Source organism: Lepisosteus platostomus, chromosome 4 (assembly GCF_059453375.1).
Source record: "Lepisosteus platostomus isolate fLepPlt1 chromosome 4, fLepPlt1.hap1, whole genome shotgun sequence".
NCBI lineage: Eukaryota > Metazoa > Chordata > Actinopteri > Semionotiformes > Lepisosteidae > Lepisosteus > Lepisosteus platostomus.
Genome location: NC_142614.1, coordinates 65,797,536 through 65,818,901, shown reverse-complemented (window position 1 = coordinate 65,818,901; position 21,366 = coordinate 65,797,536). Strand labels below are relative to the sequence as shown.

The following is a 21,366-nucleotide window of genomic DNA, read 5'->3' as shown; positions in this document are numbered from 1 at the left end:
ACAGTAGACCTCTTCTTGTGAGTGGGTGATCCTTAATTATGATCTGAAAGTGAGGGAATTTCCACTGTCACTACTGGTTTAAAGATGGGATTGGGTATGCCTTTATTTGGACTATTATAGGACCGGGAAGGCGCTGTAACATCACAGTGGTCCATTTGCCATCTACATTTCTTTTTATTTTTTTAATAAAGGATGGTTTTATGTGCAGAGTTCACTGCTTTGCAATGGTTTCTTCCCGACTATCCTCCCATTAAAACCACTTCCATTTAGTTTTTTCCTGATAGTGGTCGCATGAACACTGACATTAGCTGTTGCAAAAGAGACTTGCAAATGCTTGTTGTTCTGGGCTGCTTTGTGACTTTGTTCCAGGTTGCTCTTAGGGAGATCTTAGCAGGATGACTGGTCCCAAGTAGAATCCCTAAATTCTTGTTTATTTTCCATTTGTAGACAGTATATCTGTCTACACTGACTGTCAAGTAATGACTGTTCAGTGTAGGTTTCCTGCACTGGGATCCAGGCAGTGGGAAAATAAAATTTTAGACAGTGTGTTACAGAAACTGAATGGAAGACCGTGGTTTAAGATGACTATTATACTGTATAACACCCTCTGAACAAGGTTAGCACTATTTTATAATAAATAGCCCTCTAATTATTAGATTATTACAAGATAAAGAAAATAAAGAAATATGTCTTGAGCCTTAATTTAAAGTTTAAGACCAGTGACCAAGGCACTGTTACTAATACTCAGTTGCCATCTCATATTACCGTCACGGATGTCGGAAGGGACAAACCATGGAGAGGCAGGAGAGCAGAAAAAGACCCATATGTGTAGCGTGGAACGGGGGGTTAGCCCGGGCTCAGCAGTTCAGGAGTCGTATAGAAACCAATGCCCTCAGGCAGAGGACGTGGGGTGAACTGGATGTTAGGCGGGTCTCAGGACATCCGAATGTCAATGCTGAGCGCAGGAGAATAAGTGACCCCGAAATATATAGCCCCAGAGAGAGAGAGACACCGGAAGGAGAGCAAAGCACAGGAAACAAGGGACAGGACAGAGTAGGAGCGCCCTCTGGCGGCAGAGGGTGTGACAATTACATCTAATGAGCTCTTTGGGTCATGTCATCAGTTTTTTTAATAAAGACACAGCACTGAAACAGCACTTGTTAAGCTCAGACTTGTAAACTTAATGTTTTTCCTCTTTTCAGATTTAAGTGCAGTTTTTGACTGTTTTAAAGGTGATATCAACCTATTTAATTAGGGGGTTCCACAGGGGTCAGTGATGGAAACTTTATTGCTTAGTACTTTCATGTTACTTCTTGGTCTATTTGCAATCACATACTTACAGTAGGTTTCACTTTTATGCTGGGGATACTCACAGACCAATTTTTGCATTTACAGTACAAGTGCCTTTCTGCTTATATGATATGGGTACAACAGAACTATCTTAACCTAAATTGTGACCAGACTAAAGTTATTCTCATAGGATCCTTACATCAAGTTCACATAGTTGATGACTTCAGCATTTTTATTGATGGTGCTGAAATCAAACCCAAAAAACTTAGGCTTGCCATTTGAAGCTTATAAAGAATGACACCAGAATATATTTTCTCTACCTGCGTAACATTGTTCCGTTAAGGCCTTTGCTCTATCTGAATGCTGGAGTACTGATACATGTCTTTATTTCATTGAGAGTAGACTTCCCTAACTGGCTTACTGGAGTATCTACAGTATTAAGGGACTACATAGGCTTCAGTATGTCTAGAATTCTGCAGCTTGTGTGTGAACTACAACAATTTTCCATCAGAAATAACCCGCATTCTATGTAGATGCTCTGGACTCTAAAGTTCCCCTGCTTGTGTATAAGGCGCTGAATAGTCTAGCTCTAGGTTATCTTAATGACACACTGTATAATCCAGCTCTTAATGTGAGATCTGCTGGTTCAGGCCTTTTCACTCTGTTCCATTAAGTGGGTGACACAGCCTTGTCTTGTACAGCACCATGTCCATGCTCATTACACAAACCTTAAAACAATTGACATTTCTAAAACCCACTTGAGCGAATCTGACATTTCACTTTCTTTAGGTTTTAGTGTATAATTTAGTTTTACACTTGGTTCTTTGGGTTCATTTTCAATGCCTTTATCTCATGCTTTTTACTTCTGCTACAGTATGTGTTTGCATGTATTTTTAATACAGTGCTTATAACCACAATTGTGATATTATGCATACTAATAATGTATGGAAGAATGTTTTATCCTGTTTTCTTTTCATATTTTTCATAAACATTCTCTGTACCAGCCTAGGAAATGTACAACTACAAATAGCAAAAAAGAAAGAAAATATAAATTTTTCAATTGCCATTTACAGGGGTCATTCACAGGATGATATCCATTTGATGTTGTCAAAGTAATTGCTATACAATTCCTGATTCCCGCTGCTTGAAGCCACTCCATTAAAAGTTACCAGTAAATGGAGCTGAAAGCTCCCCTAAGCATTTTGGTAATACAATCAGTTTACAAATCTTAAAAGATTTCTTACTGTTGTAATGTCATAGGGGGACTGAACACTTTGAATCAAGACAAAAAGTCAGAATTACTTACACAGCCGCGCTTCCTTTCAATACTCTCCGTTTTCACCTCCGACTCCACTCTCCTGTCCATAGGTAAACAACGTCTTCCGCTATTTATCAAAAAATCCTGCACTTGACTCGGATCGCAATCCATAAATCATTGTCTGTTCTCGTTCTTTTTCCATCACCGTTTAAGGAAGTTACCACACCAATCCTGAATCACAATCCGTAAATCGATTTACGTTGTCTGTTTCGTACCAGTCCGTTATTCCTTAACTTCAAGTTCAATACAAAATTTACTGACCACCCAACGCCTCCTTCTTCTTGCTTCCGCGTGCTGAGTCAGCTGCCTCCTCCCCGCGGCCATCTTGCTTAGGTCCATTCCGAGTATTTTAAGAATATCAGGTGGGTAGCTCCGTCAACATGTGTAGGCTGCAAAGGAACAAGTAATGGGTTTATTCCATGATGAAAAGAGAAGAAAACACAACGTTTAGGCCGTGGAGCCTAATTCATGTGTGAGTAGGCCCTGAAACGTTCTGTTTTGTTTCTTCTCTTTTCATCATGGAATAAACCTATTCCCTTTAAGAATATCATTGCGGAAATGCCTATCGTTGATGATCTTCCCACTGGTGAGTTTACACTGTATATGTTAGGAATATGGTTGGCATTCTTTTTGCAAAGTAACATTGTACAAAGATGACAACATTTCATAATTCAACTCCTTCTCCCCCACCCCTGTATTGGATGAAGTGGTTAGAAAATGGATGAAATGTTTTGGCATGATTCTATAGGAGTGTACCCCATCTTCGTAGAAACACTTGAGTGTTAGATTAAATACAGTGCATGCTCAAATGCTATTGCCAGGTACTACACCAATGGCAAGAACCAAGATTCACAACTGGCCTGGGTATCGTACATTTGTTGCATCAGGGTATCATCTTGTCAGGCAAGAACACCATGCCACATGGTGCCAGCCACCCCAGTGATTATTTACAGCATTACTGCCATTAAGTCAGTGTCCCACTACTTGAGTGACATGCAGCAACCATTATGTGCCAACATCCCCACTATGAAGCAGATCAGATGGATATATTGTGAGAAATTGCTTCACAAATTGAATTCATGGTAACTTGTAGGTAGGTTTTATTGCGCAAGCTCAGAGTCTGGAGACAGACATGAAACAGACTACTGAATGCTGATATTTGTTTACACAAAGAGAAATTCATAAATAGTAATGTCTGAAAATACTCACTTATGACATTACATTCTCAAGTGGAATCATCAACAACATTCAGACCTTATGCACCATTTCATGAAACAAATAACCTCACACAGAAAATGGCTGATTAAAGTATCAAAATTCACCAAAGGGAGGTGCCCTTTTTCATTGTAAAAAAATTCAATTTTAATCAAACTGAATTCTTGTTAAGGATGATAGTAATCTATTAATAGTTTTTCTTTAGAAAACCATGTAATTGTGTTACCCATTGAAAGTAAAGTGCTTGGCAAATATAAATACAATAATCATAACAAAGCCTTTTAAGAGCTGAAATACCCCTCAGGGATCAATAACTCTTCAAGCTAATGACAGTTATTCTGATTAAAAGTACAATGGGAGGTGACAGATGAGAAAATAAACAACACATTTAGTTGCAGTTGAATAGACTTCTACTGGTATTCCTTACACTAGTAGCGACAGTATGTATTTCAATTAGTGATCTCTCTCAGTCTGATATTTCATTCAAATTTCTCCAGATGGTTGGAGAAAACATCTGTTCACACTTCGAACCCCTACACGTATTTGTCTAATTAACCAATGCAACTTCAAAATAAAATGTATATGCGTGGAATCTATTAAATATGCCTCACCAGTGGGAAAGACTGTTTTTCAACTTAGTCTCCTGTACAGCTGCTCTGCTTCACTAGATTAGTGATAAAATTGTTATAATTTTATAAAATGATGTCATTTTCTTTCTGAGCCATTCCTGTACTATTACTTGGAGTTCTATTCCTTTACAGGAACCCTGACCTTAGAGATCTTCCTTTGTTGGACCAAACAAATTACAAATTAATTTTTTAGTGCTGTTGATGTTGGGATTTGAACAAATTTTGATAATTCTGGCACATTCAAACTTCTTAACTGTGTAACTAATCTTTCGTTTATTAACATTTGTGGTGGTGGTGGTGGAGTGGTTGAAATAGAAATCTAGAAGCGCTAGTGTCATATGTGGTCTCATGGTGAGACTTCTGAGAGCGCCAAAAAAAAAATCAACTCTGGAAGGGGACTGGTTAAAGCAGCAATCCGTGGGGGGACTGGGCATTGGGTTGCAAACTGAGTCTCATGGCGAGACTCCAGCTTATGTCTCGTGGCAAGATTTCAGATTAGTACAGTCTCAAGGAGAGATTGCTGGTTATTAGTCACAGTGGGACTTCAGGTTAAGTCAATGATTCCATTGAGAGCAAGGAAAGGTCCTCAAAAAGTTACCTAAATTGTTGTCATTTCAGCCCACTGTACAGTAATGAAGTTAATAGACCAAATTTGGCGGCCAAATAGAATCCACTAAGATGAGCCAAGTTTCCACTGATACTACTCATAAACAATTTCCCATTAGGCACTGTAGGCACAGTGCCTATGGCCTACGAAATTATTAGGGCCTACGAAGGAGGGAAACACTAGTGACTAACATAAAAATGAGCTGCAACGACATGCTTGCGATCGATTCTAGGTGCTCCAAATCAATAATCATGCGCTATCTAGCGGCTAGTCTAGAAACTAGAAGTATCAATGTGATGGTCGCTCAACTCACTCCATCAATCACATACAGTACAGTGGTTAAGCATCAGAATAGTTGAAAGTGCATCATGGCAATCAACGTAATTCAATTGGCGTTTACCCCTTTTTTTGCACATTTCAGAGTGAAAGTGCCTAGGGCGTATGAACACCAAAATCCGGCCCTGCTCATAAGGGCCGGAAAGGTTATAGGCATACAAGTGACGTACCAGTTTCAGGTTAAAAAAAAAGGTTAGCTAGGAATAACAACAAACAAGAATTAAGTGTACTGAAAGGATTATGGAGTGTTTACTGAAAATTTGGTATGTGTATTATGAAAAACACTTAAAGCTGCATGCATGTTTGCTATTACCAGTTACACGACCTAGTGTTTGCTGTGAATAACAACAACCAAGAAAACAGTGTATTAATAGGTTTATTGGGTGTTTTAGGTTACAATAATATGGCTTAACCCTCTTCGCTGAGGACTAACCTCCTGGCCATAGGACGAAGAAGCTAGGGCCTCCATGCAGAGTGAGGAGTGACCAAGGGACAGCTGCAGAGGGGGAGATGAGGTGGAGGTGGGATGCAAAAGACACGAGGGAGAGAAGGCAATCACGTGCAGAATGGATAGTGTTTCAGGTGAGGTAATGACGCCAGGAGTGATTGTGAATTACTGACCACAAAGTCTCATTGAACTTGGTTGTTGTCATGTCTCCTGAACTTTCATTACAGATTTCATTTTAAAGAAACGTTAGTGTGTGTCATTTAGATTATACAGTACCCAGGGAGTATTGTGTGCAGATTCCCTACTCTCAACTGCCATATAAAGATTTTTTTAAGATCACTTTATTGACTATATACAATTTGTTGTATTAGGAATTTGTCTTTTTGCATACCCCAGCTTGCTCTCTATGAGACACACAGACAGGGAGAGAAGCTTGAGGTCAGAGCGCAGGGTCAGCCATTTCTACGGTGCCCCTGGAGCAGTTGACATGAAGTTGCCTTGCTCAGGGGCCCAACGGAGTAGGATTCCTCTGCCAGTCGCAGGATATGAACCAGCAACCTTCCAGCCACAGGCACAAATCCTTAGCCACAGTGCTAACGCTCCAGCCTAGGGGAATCTGTCAGAGGGGAGTTATATGAAAGTCGGTGTGACTCCCAAATAAAATAGCAGCACAGAAAGCCAGACAATACAGAAGAAAGAGCATTCTATTTTTTGAAGCAGAGGGCAGATTTGTTTTAGGCATACATTACCTGACAAGAATAAGTGGCTTCATAGACTTTACAGACTGAACCTTTTTGCACCACTATATTTGCATTATAAAGATAGCATAGAGTACCAACCAACTTAAAATAAGATGGTCATTTATGCAATATATTATTTTTGTCTTATTATTGAATAACAATAATTATTACAATTGAATAATAAAATACAATTATCATTTAGTTTATAATATAATTAAGTTGTTTTGAACTTTTAATCCTGCTCTCAGGACCTGATGGTAACAGAAGTCTCAGGGATAATCAATATGAATTTTGAAAATGCAGGTCTTCTAAACTGACCTTTAAAGTACTTTGAGCAGGGAAGTTCCACATATAAAAACTAAATTATACCATAACCACAGGCATCCAAGGTAATGCATGTACTGTAAGAGAATTAAGGACTGGATAACTGATAGCAAATAGAAAGCATGAAAGTTCAAATTGAGGATATATTATTTGTAGAACATCAATTCTACTTCATTAGGAACACTGCCTTTCTGAAATTACAGCATGTACTGTATGTTATCTAGAGTGTGGTATCATTCGAAAACTAGATTATATTAGTCTTCTTATGGAACAAAGGTCATAGCACCTGAGCAGTAAAAACAGACCATACTATCAGACAGTCTCTGTGTTTAACACTGGGCAATACAGTGTTTCTTTATTCTCTCTTCCTACAGACATATTGCAACTTTCATGGTTAAAAAAGTTCTGTTTTGGATCAGCTAACCAGCTAATCAAACTTTATATGGGGAATTATTCAATCAAGATTTGTAGGGTTTCTTCAGTTCAGTGAAAAACTTCAATTGCTTTTGTTTGTGCTGTAATTTTTTCGCTTGGTTTCTTAAAAATGGTTTTCGTCTTTTGAAAAGTTTGCTGTTGAATTTCTTGACCTTTTCCTCTTAATTTCAGGGTGAATACATTCTTTGTTCTACAGAGGTCAACAAAAAAGAAAACAAATCATTCTGAAATTATACATCTGTGCACATTTGAATATATTCACAAATTTGTCAGAAATGGAAAGTCACCATGTCATTTGTCATCTATACGTCATCCTTAATGCGATTATTTAATTTCTTTAAAACACAGACAAGTTATATTGGCAATTATTTACCTTAGACAAATAGTGAAAATACAATGTGTATACAGTGTTTCCTCCAGAACTTTTTGTAATTTGTTTAAATTGTGTGTAGAATTTGCAAAGTATTCACAATTTTCTTTTACAAGGTTATCACAGAACTAATATAATTCAGGTGAAGTGAAATATTTAGTACAACAAAGCAATAAAAATTAAATATAGAATTTTGATTTTTTTACATAGATATGACTCGCTATCATCTTTCAAAATAAAATGTTTTATGATCTTTATTATGTGCCTTTTCACTTCACTTTTTTATAAATTCATTTTAATTTTAATGAAATCAAACAAGATTGATCATGCAAGCTTCATTTATGAACAGCTTTAACCCTGCGAGACCCAATCATAGATTTTTTTTCACATTTGGATGAAAAGTCAACAGCTTTAACTCACATTGAAGTATACAGTAGATTTTCTATATCAACTGGTTCAAAGAGGTCTCTCAGGGTTAATCAGTTTACGAAATTAACTGACATGATAAATCATACATTAAAATGAACATAGCTATAAAAAAAACTACAGAAGGTATTCCCACAATATTGCTTCTGCCTGTTTCTTCTTGTAGTATACTGTAATTGACATTTAGTTTTAACCAAAGATTTATTTTATGTTTTTTTAACATTATTTGATAAATCTTCTGGAGCTTCATTCTTCTAATACAATAATTGAGAATGTTTTAGGATTAGGTCTTTATATTTGGCTAAAATATTTACTGAAGATAGGATTTTTTCAACAGGAAAAGCAATGCTTTGAATATACAACTTGAAATTCTACAAGGTTTAGTAACAAAGTTCAAGAGTTTTATATAATGCTGTAAAGGACTTCACATATTGTACTACAGAAATGAAACAAGGGATATTGTAAATACAGTAAAAATACAATTTGTGCAGTGAAAGATTTGGTTCTGTTTTTTTTATCTTAAAATATTTTATTAACATCTGTTTTCCTTTCTTCATTTGAATCCGTTTTGAAATACCATTTTTGTTTATTGCAGCTTGTTTTTTTTCATCAGCGTTCAAGACAGGCTGTTAATTTCTTTATCTTTGACAATCACAACTATTGACCTACAGCTTTGCAAGAACTATGAGACAATTCTTTTCTATTCTATCTTTTACTATAAGAAAATGTCTTGTGTGTCTCTAACTTTTTATACAGTAGTGCAGGGTCTTTAAATCTCAAAAAAAGGAAAGTTCTGCTCTGGAATCAGTCGAACAGGTGTCTAGGGATCATGGTCTGACAAACCTAAGAGTACAAGTCATTTCTTGTAACAGCTGTCTGTTAATCCTGGATGACATATTGACCTGACACACATTTTTAGCTGCAAAGAAGAGGGTTTATTTATACAGTTAATGAATGGTCACCCATTTGAGTGCTCAGTCTGAAATCTCCAATTTTTTGTAAAAAATATAAGACCTTAATTGCACCCAAAGTGTAGGCAAACAAACAGAAGACCAATGTCTGGGAGAACAGGAGATTCTGTGGTGAAATTATCTGTTGAGAAAATCAACCCTTCCTACTGTACCATGAATAAACTGGACTAACATCCATTCTGTGGGCAAGCATATGCTAACCGCATTGGTTACATGTTCTGTGTAAAATTGTTTAGTATGTGTCAAGAAATAAAATTTGTATAGATTGCTGATTTGTGTGTGTGGTAAAATTCTTTCATTTCTGAACATGCATTAAAAATATTAGCAAAAGAATAACAGCTGAAAATTGCTCTAAAATGCCTTCGAACAATCTCTTAATTCTTATAGTCTGATAAGTGCTATGGATGACAAGGCCACTTTTAAAAGGGAATTTGAACAGACTGTCACCAGAATGCTTACGGGTGAATGATTTAGTGCACTCATAGCTGGTGGCTGCTAAAAAAAAATGTTAAACAAAGTATTATTAATTTAAAGACCTATTCCAAAGTCAGCAATGTGTGCCATTCTGCTGCAGACCAACTTTTGCTTCGTTTATGTTTCTCTCACATTGTGAGACTGTGCCATTAATGGTTAAGGGATAGATGTTTGTTCATAGATCTTTGCTTCTCTGCAGTGCTCTGGAACAGAAGCAGACAACTGTTTCATCCCCACAGCATCCTGGTGAAGGCCTGAAGCCAGGCTGCATTTCCTTTTAAATCAACCTTTGTGTCACAAGGTGATTGCCTCTATTTATTTGACATTGAGTGACAGAGTTTAAGATGCTGGCAACAGTCACACCTGGATTTCTAAATTGTGTTTGACATCATGTGGCATACAAAAATGCACATGTCTATTGCGCTTTAGCTCCTGATGGAAGAAATTATATCCAAGGGAGGAGTGGCTCTGGACAAAAAGATAAAAAAAAACTTATTGTTCAGTTAAGACTATTAAAGAGCCAACCTTGCTTTACTTTCTCTTCAATTTTCATTTAATAGGACAATTAAAAACAAACAAACAAATAAAATTAAAACAACATGTGGTTTAAGCTTTGTCTACATTCAGCCATATAAAAGTTTTCCTTTATCTTTGATGTTCTTCTTTGCCTTTGAAATGGGGGATAATTTCTGCTATAGCTAAAGTAATCGTTTTGTAATGAGGACACTGTCACAAAGGCTAGTAGTTGCTAACCTTCAAATGTCTGATAATGCATTTTGTATTCATCCTGTGTGATTACACAACATTCACAATAATACTTGCTATACACTGATTATATATAATTATTTATATGCACTGTGTACGTTCTGTGCTTCTAAAAAGTAAAGGTAGCTATTATTATAATTAAAGGCTATTAGAGTATATACAAAATGCTAAAGTAAAGGTTAACTTAAATAAAAGGTGCACACATTCAGTCCTTATGGGTAGAAGCTAAGAAGATTATCAAGGGATTTTTTAAAACATCAACCACTGAAAACCTTAAAATTTGTGCATTTACAGTAATAATTAGCTCAATTATGTCATTAAACCTGAAGACCCTGTGATTACTTCCAAGACAGGAGTTGTGCATCACTGGTTTAAATCTTTTCTCTGAATGGTACCTTTGTACTTAATTTTCTTAATTGTGTTGCTTTTAATCTCTATGAGGTGTTTAGTTGAGACACAGGTCTTGAGACTAAACAAGATTGCATTTAGTGTAAAGACAATAATAATAATAATAATAATAATAATAATAATAATAATAATAATAATAATAATAATAATTTCTTACACTTACTTTTCTGGACACTCCACTCAAAATGCTTTACAGGTAATGGGGATTCCCGTCCACCACCACCAATGTGCAGAGAGCAGAATGACAAAGCCAGTTCATAGATGGGGATCATTAGGAGGCTATTAATGGTAAAGGTCAATGAGAAATTTGGCCAGGTAACACCACTACTCTTTTCAAGAAATGTCCTGGGATTTTAAATGACCACAGAGAGTCAGGACCTCGATTTTACATCTCATCCATAAGACAGCGCCATTTTACAGTATTATGTTACCATACCTGTTACCTGTTACCATACCTGGGCATTAGAGGCCACTCAGACCGCAGGGTGGGGGCCCCCTACTTACACCACTAGCACCTCTTTAAGCAGCAACTTTAGCTCTCCCAGGAAGTATCCCATCCAGGTACTGAGCAGGCTAAAACATGCTGAGCTTCAGTGGGTTGCCAGTTGTGAGTTGGAGGGTGATATAGCTGCTGGCATTACAATAAGTAATTCTTTACTTATAAGTTTAATAAATTACAGTAAAGTGAGTTTCTATTGCGAAAGTCCCTTCCTCATCTTAAATCCCTGTCTACCTCTCTGAATTACATTCCCAATAGTTGGGTTCCAGAAGGCTGAGCACAATTATATAATAATAATAATTGCTTACACTTATATAGTGCTTTTCTGGACACTCCACTCAAAGCGCTTTACAGGTAATGGGGACTCCCCTCCACCACCACTAATGTGCAGCACCCACCTGGATGATGCGACGGCAGCCATAGTGTGCCAGAACGCTCACCACACATCAGCTATCAGTGGGGAGGAGAACAGAGTAATGAAGCCAATTCATAGCTGGGGATTATTAGGAGGCCATGATTGGTAAGGGCCAATGGGAAATTTGGCCAGGATGCAGGGGTTACACCCCTACTCTTTTCGAGAAACACCCTGGGATTTTTAATGACCACAGAGAGTCAGGACCTCAGTTTTACGTCTCATCCGAAGGACGGCGCCTGTTTACAATACAGTGTCCCCATCACCATACTGGGGCATTAAGACCCAGATGAGCCGCAGGGTGAGCGCCCTCTGCTGGCCCCACTAACACCTCTTCCAGCAGCAACCTTAGTTTTTCCCAGGAGGTCTCCCATCCAGGTACTGACCAGGCTCACACCTGCTTAGCTTCAGTGGGTTGCCAGTTGTGAGTTGCAGGGTGATATGGCTGTTGGCCATATCTGTTAGCATATACGATCGACTGCTTTCATTAACCTTTAATCCTTCAATGGCTAAATATATGGTATTTCTGTTAATTTGGTAAGAAACAGATCACTATTATAAGTATACAGTTTGGCCTACTGTACTGTACTTGTACAGTATGCTGAACTCAGTATTTATCAGTGTTACGTTCCATATTCCTCCTCTAGAGGGTGCTCCTACCCGTTTCTGTTATTGATTCAGCTCCATAATTTCCTGCTGTGTCTTGTTAGTGTTTTGGCTTTATAAGCCTAGCGTCTCCGCTGTTCCAGGCTCAGCACTGGAAGACAGACGTCTGAAGACCCGCCTATCACCAGACCTGGACTAGTCTGAGGGCATAGGCCTTCACCCCGGCGTCCTGACCTACTGAGTCCAGGGTTCGGAGCACTTGGTCCTGTTAAGGTTTTATTTCTCTGTGTTCCTGGTCTTGGTTCCCCTTCCCGGGGATTTTAACTGTCTTCCCAGTTCATGGAATATAAACTATGCCCTGACAAAACTTTTGGACCTCCCTGAACTTGGTTGCTTCTGCTTTCCCTCCATGCACTAGACCACTACAGTCAGCGCCCCCTGTGTGTCAACCCGTCCGGACCCTGCTGTATCTTCCCCTGATGTCCTTCTTCAGACTCTTCTGGATTATACCGTCCCACATAAGGTATTTAACAACATACTTCACGGGAGACAGAACCAGCTCTCGCGACAATCAGGTTCTTTGCGTTCAATAAATACAGTACATACATGTACAGTATATTCAGAATATTCATTATTCTTCAATCCAGATCACCAAGTATAGTTTTCACAGACATCAATTATTAATGATACCAGATAAAGATAAAGAAAAGGGAAGCATGTTTTTCATGTAATTAATAAAATTCCTATATTTTTAAAGGAATTCGTTTTGGCTCAAACCCTGTCAAGAGGGATATTTGAGGTTACAGCATGGCTGTGAGCAGCAGGGCAGCAACAGAACATTTGTAAATATTTGATAAAGTCAAGCAGGGATCTTAAACGTTCAAGGCAAATGTGGACTCTCCCTCAGCATTCCACCTTTGAATTTTTGCATAGAAAGTAAATGATTTCAACATTAGGCAAGTCTACAGAATTTGAATACCTAATCTTCAGATCATGTGGTTTGATAATTGGTCTTGAAGGGGTCAATTTCATAGTCAAACTATAATAACGAGTATCCATTACAACAACTCCCTTTTTTACAGCTGTGAGGGACATTCATTATTGGGTTTTCCATTGCCTTATAAACATAACACACTTCTATGAATGTGATTTGAGAAACAGATATGCTTAAAGGTGGCTTTAGAATCTTAAATTAGTGCAGAAAAAGCCTTTTACCTTAATCATTCTCTATCAGCATTAACAGTGTGAAAATGCTGGGATATGTAAAAAAGTGCATGAAGTGGAGTGCATAGAATACTGTATAATTTTCCCTTCATTACAGACCCTCATTTCACATTCCTCTGGTACATTTCTGTAGTCTTCTCCAGATGTTGGCCAGACCAGGGATTTTCCAGGAAAGCTTCAATGGTTTAATGAATTAATGACAGTAAGTAAGAGTACTATAAAATTCATAAATATCTGCCAGAGTAATATATACTGTACACTTCTTTCCAAATGTATCTGCTCTGCCCTTAACTACATATTCTGCATATACAGTAGATTCCTTTTCTAATGTCACTCATGAAATGACTGAAATCTGTTTGGTCAGGGTTAATAAGCTTATGGGACCTAATAAAGCAATCTTTGCTAATCTTTGCTAGAATAATTATTTCGATAATATTATTCTAATAATGCAAAGCTACTTTTTTTTGAAGGATTGAATGAATTTTTGTTTGGTTTGGAGGCTTGAAGCCAGAATCCTCAGTAAATATTTGACTGCAGATGTCCATCTTAAAAAGCTGCGCAAGCTCTGGTATATTCAATACTCACCCTCTGTATGGTTGCTGGTTAGCAGATGTCATATTGTTTGTGGGACTGCCATGACAACATGTCACAACAGAAATTGTGATTAAATACAAAAAAGGTCCTGAAGCCACTCAACTAAGATTTATATGTCCTTGTAAATCAGTTGAGCATTAATTAGAAAAAATCTACAGTAATTTGTTGAATGTTCTTTTGAGAAAAAAGCTAATGGGATTGTAGTATGATACTAGTGCTCAAAGACAATTATCTTCCAAATAGCTTTGTCAAGTAAGAAGTACAGTACAATGCAGCAATCATAATGGATTTAGAACACCTTTTATATAATCTGGTTTACACTGGTTTACCATAAGTTGCATTTTACAGCTCATTTGCTTGTTGTTTTGTAGCAACCAAAAAGTGCCTGTTACCTCTTACTCTCTCTTACGCAAAACAATAAAGATTAAAAATAGCATTATTACCTATTTTCCTCATTATTACCTATATGTTCCTATCCTATGTTGCTTGTGTAGATTTTCACATTCTGGTACTCAGCTTTGAATGATGTACTTGTAAATAAAAGTTTTTAAAACTACTTCATGACAAGCTTGTATCTGAAGCTCTGAAGCTGTTAAAAGGTCACACATTTATTTTAAACTAAGATATTCATGCACACTAAAAATGGAAGATTATGATGGCAGATCAGTTGGTTATATGTAATACATATAATGTTACTTGTAGTTTAAAGAGTTTGTTGATTGTTTGTGGTGAATTTCTCTTTCAGTATCATATTGGAATCATATTCTTAGGACCAGACAATCTCTGAGCTGATAGAAGACAATGTCATGGAATGTTTCTTTGAGAAATGAACATTACTTTGTCAGACCTAGAGGAAATAAATGTGATTCAACAATTGTGGCATATACTGTATTACACCAGATCAGATATGATATCTGAAGGATACTTATTATTATAATTCCCAGTAAGAACATACAGATTCAGTTCAAATTGTTGATCATTTAATTAAATAAGTGATGCATGTAAAATAGTTTTTCTTATAGATGTTTACTGCTCCTTTGTTTCACCATTGATGGAGTTATGCGACCACAGTGGAACTAGAACAGATACTGAGTAAAATGCTGACTTACCTAGTTTGAGTTTCTGACTCTAAAATAGGTAAGGAGATTTGGGAAGGTGCATAAGTCTCTAAGCAACTACAATGTTCCTTAGCAACAGCAAGGTAGTACAGTCATCTCCAGCTGTTTAAATGTTAGTGTTGTTTATATGGTTAACTTCAATGACCAAAAATCTAACTCAAAAGTGTTCATAAAATTGTTTTGTTTTTAAATTCAAATATTTGCTTATTTTCATATATATATTTCTCTTTAATGATTTTCTTGATGTTTTTAGTGTAGCTTTTAGGGGCATTTCTGTGATGATATTGTAAAGGATAGAAAACATCTCACCTAGAAACAAAATAAAAATCCAGCATTTTCCTATTTGTTTACTATTACTTCACCAGGAATAACAACATCAGAAGAATCAGATGATTTATGAATGTGTATTGAGTATTTCAAGTGAAATGATTTTGGTTTAACCCACTTGGTTAAGGGACAGTCCCCTGACAATAGAACAAGGAGGCTCAGACCCCTAAAAGTAAACAAGTGGACCTCAAAACCACACATGCAGAAACATAAAGACCAGTAAGGTGCAAGACATGGGGAGAATGCAGTGATTCAAGCCATTATAATGAAAAGCTGTGTGGAGCTGATTTGGATGAACTGCAAGTTATGCTTTTGATGACCAGTGACCAAGTTTATTTATTAAGTGGCCGGAATTACCTTGACAAGCTGCTGAGGAGGCCATACCAATTCTGTTATAATGTCGTGGTAAGATGGAAAAAGCAGTTTCTGCTGGACAGGCTAAGGAATCCAAGTGCTTGATCCCAGTGAAAGGACAAGGAGAAATGAGAGCTGGGGAGGTCACTGTGTGGGCTGAATCAAAAAGAAGCAAAATATCCTGAAGGTGAAAAGAGTATGAGGTACGAGACACAATGTGGCCTTTCTCATTAATGTTGAGGGGATCAGGTGAGAAGGTACCTTAAAAAAATTGCATAGTTGGAGATGATTATGATTGAGAAGAAGTTCATAAGGACTAAGGTACAATTGTATTCATATTTAATAGCAAATATAGGTGCTCAAATTAAACTGTATTGTTTTATGTTTTTTTAGACAAAATGTTAGGGTATCTAAAGATAAAACATTGATATCAGGTAAGCAGGGACAAACAGAGGAATTGGAAAACATTGAAGAGGCTGTAAATTCAGAGCACTTTGGAAAACCAAGGAAGTTAATAAAGATAAATTTCTTACATTTTATCAACAAATGATGAATGGTAGTCCAATATAATTGCGTACTGTATGTGCAAGCAGATAAAATATCTCTTGTAATTGGCATCTGCTGTTTTGGATAGGCTACTCAGGACATTGAAGACTTTTGATAAGCAAGATAATTTGTGGATGGGATGTGAACACATAAACAGTTCCATACATAAACTTATAAGAAAATTGAATTCTTCTCAGGTGAACCCTCATTGCAGAGAACCAGATCATGGGAGTTTTTGCGCGGTAACATATGAAAAAGGAAATGCTTAAAATTTCAGAAGATGGGAAGTTAACTAAAGATGGAAAAAGCGTGATGAAATGATCAACATTCCTGATTGAATGGAGTTAGTTCAAAGGAAAAGTAGCTAGGAATATGGCAGAACTGGGCAAGGATCCAAACTGGCATTTGGAGCTAAAGTCTTAAATTTCTGAAACTAGAAACGAGGAAGTACATCAGCAATATTATTAAATGGGATGTGAACCGCAGTGATTAAGGAAGATAATCAGAATGAATGAGGACAGACGTGTGTTTCCCATTTTGACCCTGAAAAAAGGTAGTGATGTTGATGGAGTAAAATTTAAAAAGTTGGAAGCATTTTCAGCATGCGATCTTGAAGAAAATTCAGAAGGCCAGTTTGCTGCAGACATATAGATAGTTATAGTATATACAATAGAATATTCAAAACAATAGAATATAAACATTAGCGAATCATGTTGAAATATCAAGGAAATGTCAATGATAGAACACCTGCTGACTATAAAAGTTTTTTCTTTCCTTTTTGGGGTTGTTTTGTTGTTTGTTTTAAAAAAAAAGCACAGTGGTGAATATTTTGTTATCTCCTGTCTTTTTTGGTTATATTATTTGATCATAAGAAGCATGGTCGTGGCATCTAATTTTGTATTAGTCAAACTGAAAAAAAGAGGTATGTGTGAGATACATTGGAAAGGTTATGATTTAGAACGTCTGGATGAAATTAGTTAAGAACTTCCCTTTGTCTCATTTTGAATTCACGCTGATCTCAAGCAATTCAGATAGCAAAATTATGAAATGTAGGGAAACATAAGAAAATACAGTGCAAGCCCTAATGTGGGAGTTAGCATCCAGGAGTGGGAGACACATTATGTGGAATTTTTGTGCCTGAAGTAATATACAATGGTCTGGTGTTTTTATGTTTTATTTATTTTTGGAACTTGTTGATGTTAAGGCTTTTGACATCAATCCCTCCATCCATTTTCTACTTGCTCTTTTCCAATTCAGAGTCACAGGGGGAACGAGAGTCTATTCTGTCAAGCAATGGACACAAGGCAGGGTTCACCCTGGATGGGACACTAGTCCATCGCAGGCCAGACACACACAAACACAGACAATCACACACTCACACTAGGGACGGTTTTACCTAGAAGCCAATTAACCTAGTAGTACTGTATGTTTTGAACTGTGGGAGGAAACCAGAGCACCCTGAGATACTTCTTGCCAAGGCCAGGGGTGGGTTGTGATTTGAGCATGGAAACTTACCATGTGTTGCATCTGAATGTATTGGATAAGAATAGTTGTTACTGTATATTGTTGGAGGAAAATCCTTTAACACTCTTATGATTTTAGTTAATCTTTATGCCACACATTGGGGTGACACTCATTTTACTAATAACCTTACTCCCATTCATCCTGATTTGAACACCCACCACTTACTTTTAGTGGGAGACTAAGTGCTGTATAAATCAAGTTTTAGATCACTTATCTTTAAAACCCCACATGACATTCAAAGTCTGCGTCAGTAATACAATTATTTCTCACAGGCAATTTCTGAACCTTGATGTTTTTCGTATTCTATGGGTATGGAGTGTTTTATTTGTTCCTCTGGTCACTATATATACTCACACGAAACATTCCATTTTATAGACAATAACTTAATATGAACTGCAAACTTTTGCATTTACCATAGCACAGTTATTTTAGACTATAATACTTTAATTCTGGAGATTCTTTAACCAAAGAGGCTGTGCCCAGAGCACCTTGGCAATTTAGTCTCCTTATGATAGTATGAAGAATTTGTGAATTTTCTGTCTGACAAGATTTTTTTTCTACAGCGGTCCCAATTATCTCCATATGGAAGGCAAAGAAAGCTCATTTATGTGGTAAGATTATCTCCTGTACTGCTCAAAAGAATAAAAGCAATAGGGACAGACAACATGTGTTAACTGACCTCATTCTACAACTAGACCAGTAATTTATCCTTTATAAGACCAGATTAAAAGAAAAAACATAATTTGATATCCTCACAACTCCTCAATTAGTAAAATAATTAAGCCCCATTGTTCTACCTATGAACTTTGTGGAAAAAAATCAATTTAACTCAGAAAGCTAAATGTTATTTGTAATATGACTTAAGCACCAGTCTTTTTATTAATATTTTTTAAATGTAGTAAATGCAAGAACTATTCATTCTTAACTGTTTTCCACATAGCTTGCATGTTTTCCATGATCTGCAGGGTTTATTTACTTTATTACAGATCCAGCCATTCAGAATGCGTGCCAGATTACGCAGCAATTCACAGTGCAAATGCTTCAACACAACATACTGTACTGCACCGCACTTTTTTTAAACATTCTGTTGTCAGACTGCAATATTTTGTAAAACTGCCAGGTGGCGCAGTGAATGTTTAACATGGCGTGTGGAAGTATTTGGGCTTGAGACAATCTTTTTCTGATTACATAACTTAAAATGTATAGTATTTAGACTTTATAATGTAAAATTGTGTATTACAGTATGTTAAATATTAAATAAAAAAAGAAAGTAGGGCTATTTTACAACAAAAAAATATTCAGTTGGATATATAAAGTAGTTTATTATTATAATAATATTATTATGAAGAAGCTTGTACATACAGTAAATGGTAGTGGTAGCTAAATACAAAAACATACAGAACAGTATTCCACCTTCTTCATAAACATTTTATGCATCGAAGTCTTTAACTCGGTAACTTACAGTGGTTATTTTGGAAAAGTTTTGACATGCTTGTTCAAACTATATTAAGTTTATATAGTTCATATTAAGCTACAGTATAATGTTTTGACCTTTTCTAAGAATATGTAATAAGAACACTGTACTTGCTGTTGTTATTGTTGTAGAAAAAAATGTAGTACTGCCTCAATCCCACATGACAGGGAATATTAACACGCAATTTTGTAACTAAAGAAATTCTGGCAGCTAAAAGTATCACTTTTCAGAAACATTTTGATATGTTCATTTTACGTATGTACATTTTGCTGTCCTTATAGTTGTAATGGACAACGAAACGCTCATACTGTACACTGAAATGGAGCTCATTGCATTCAAGCGGCAGTTTAGTATGGCAGTTAGACTCTCGCCTGCTACTCAAAAAGTGAAGGATTTGATTCCTGGACAGAAATGTTTTATTTTATAATATAATAGTTTATTTTTATAGCTTGCTGTAAACGTATCGTTTATTTCAACAACAAGTAATCAGGAAACAATTTAACTATTGATTATGAAAATATATTTCACACATACTTTTCTTTAGTGGATTTAAAACAATATGGCATCATACATTACTTTCTGTATATACAATATACATATAGAGTATACAGATCATTGATGTGTATGCTATTGTTTTGGCATATCTGTGGATATGACTTAATGTGCTTCATGTGTGAGGAAAAATTCACTATCAATTCTCTAATAAATGAAATAACTAATTTAATGATAAAATTAATTTGTAAATTATATTCACATTTCCGAATATTAAGTAATAACATTCATGAACCTCCAGGCCAACAATCTTGAGGTTCTTCGGAAATAGCAAGAAAATTTAAAGATGCCGCAATTGAGTTGTTACATGTATACAGCACTTAGTTTTGAACACCAATTTTAATGCCACTATGTATATTTTTAAATGATAAAATTTAAAATCTAATTTTTTATTTGTACACATTTTTTGCTGCCCTTTTTTCTTCCTAGTAGTTAATAAAATTACTGTATGTGCGCTGTTCCCTTATGTTACATGATTACTCCCTGGAAATTAGACACAAGAAGGGCATAGAGAACATCGTGGCACTGGGGGAATCTTTCTGTATGCTGACGAGTTATAGAGGAGAAACGTTGTGTCCCCCTTCTGTTCCTTTCAGCATGAATTTAACTTTCATGTGTTCCATTGCAGCCAACACATGCAACGCAGCTCCCTACTCAAACTTCTTTAACTAACATTATGTCTGTTACAAAGGGTAGGGGTTTAATGTCCCACTGTGTTTGTTATTTGAAATGGGCAGTTTTGCTTGGGGGATGGGACTGAAATTTCAGTCTTCTGCCCTCTTCTCCTGCGCTTCTTCTTGCACATTATCATAAGTCAACACTTATTTTTCCTTAGTGCACGTTCTGTAGTTTTAAAGCTACTACAGACCGTCAGTGTGAAACATATTTATTTGTACTGTAACAAAGCGTACCCCAGTCACAGAGTCCTACATTCAAACTATTCTTGAGCAGCTGAAACGTGCTGGGTGCCTGGGGCAACATCTGGATGCTAACTGCTTCCTGCCGGGGCGTAACAATGACCTCAGGTTGTTTCATGCCAATCATGCAATCCAACTGAAAGAAGAAAAATTAAATAAACATGAAAAGACTTTTTAAAGTTTTCATTAACAAACTTTATTCCAGAGATATTTCGATGTCAATAACTACGCAAGGAGAGCACGCAGATCTCATTACACTCTATGGAGAGATGAGCAATTACCTCCATTTGAAAACAAATGTGTTCTGAAGGATTTTTTAAAAGTATCAAAACATTTATAGACTTTCCTAATACATAACCACAGAATATATATTGTTTCCATTCAAACATAATTCTACTTGAAGTAAAAACACATTCATGATATGTTCATACCCCAGTATCCGAATCTAATTCATTCCTGAAAA

General features: G+C 36.5%; 1 long non-coding RNA gene across 2 annotated transcripts in view; it reads right to left on the bottom strand.

The window, feature by feature from the left end:
• Positions 1-21,366, bottom strand: part of LOC148673632 (uncharacterized) — a 225,950-nt gene that overhangs the window by 43,834 nt on the left and 160,750 nt on the right. The window contains exon 5 of one of the 2 annotated variants that reach the window (XR_015936073.1): positions 2,870-2,997. This is a non-coding gene — a long non-coding RNA (uncharacterized LOC148673632). Of the gene's footprint in view, positions 1-2,869; positions 2,998-20,119; positions 21,040-21,366 lie in introns of those variants that run through there. The other variant, XR_015936074.1, reaches the window with a different exon arrangement.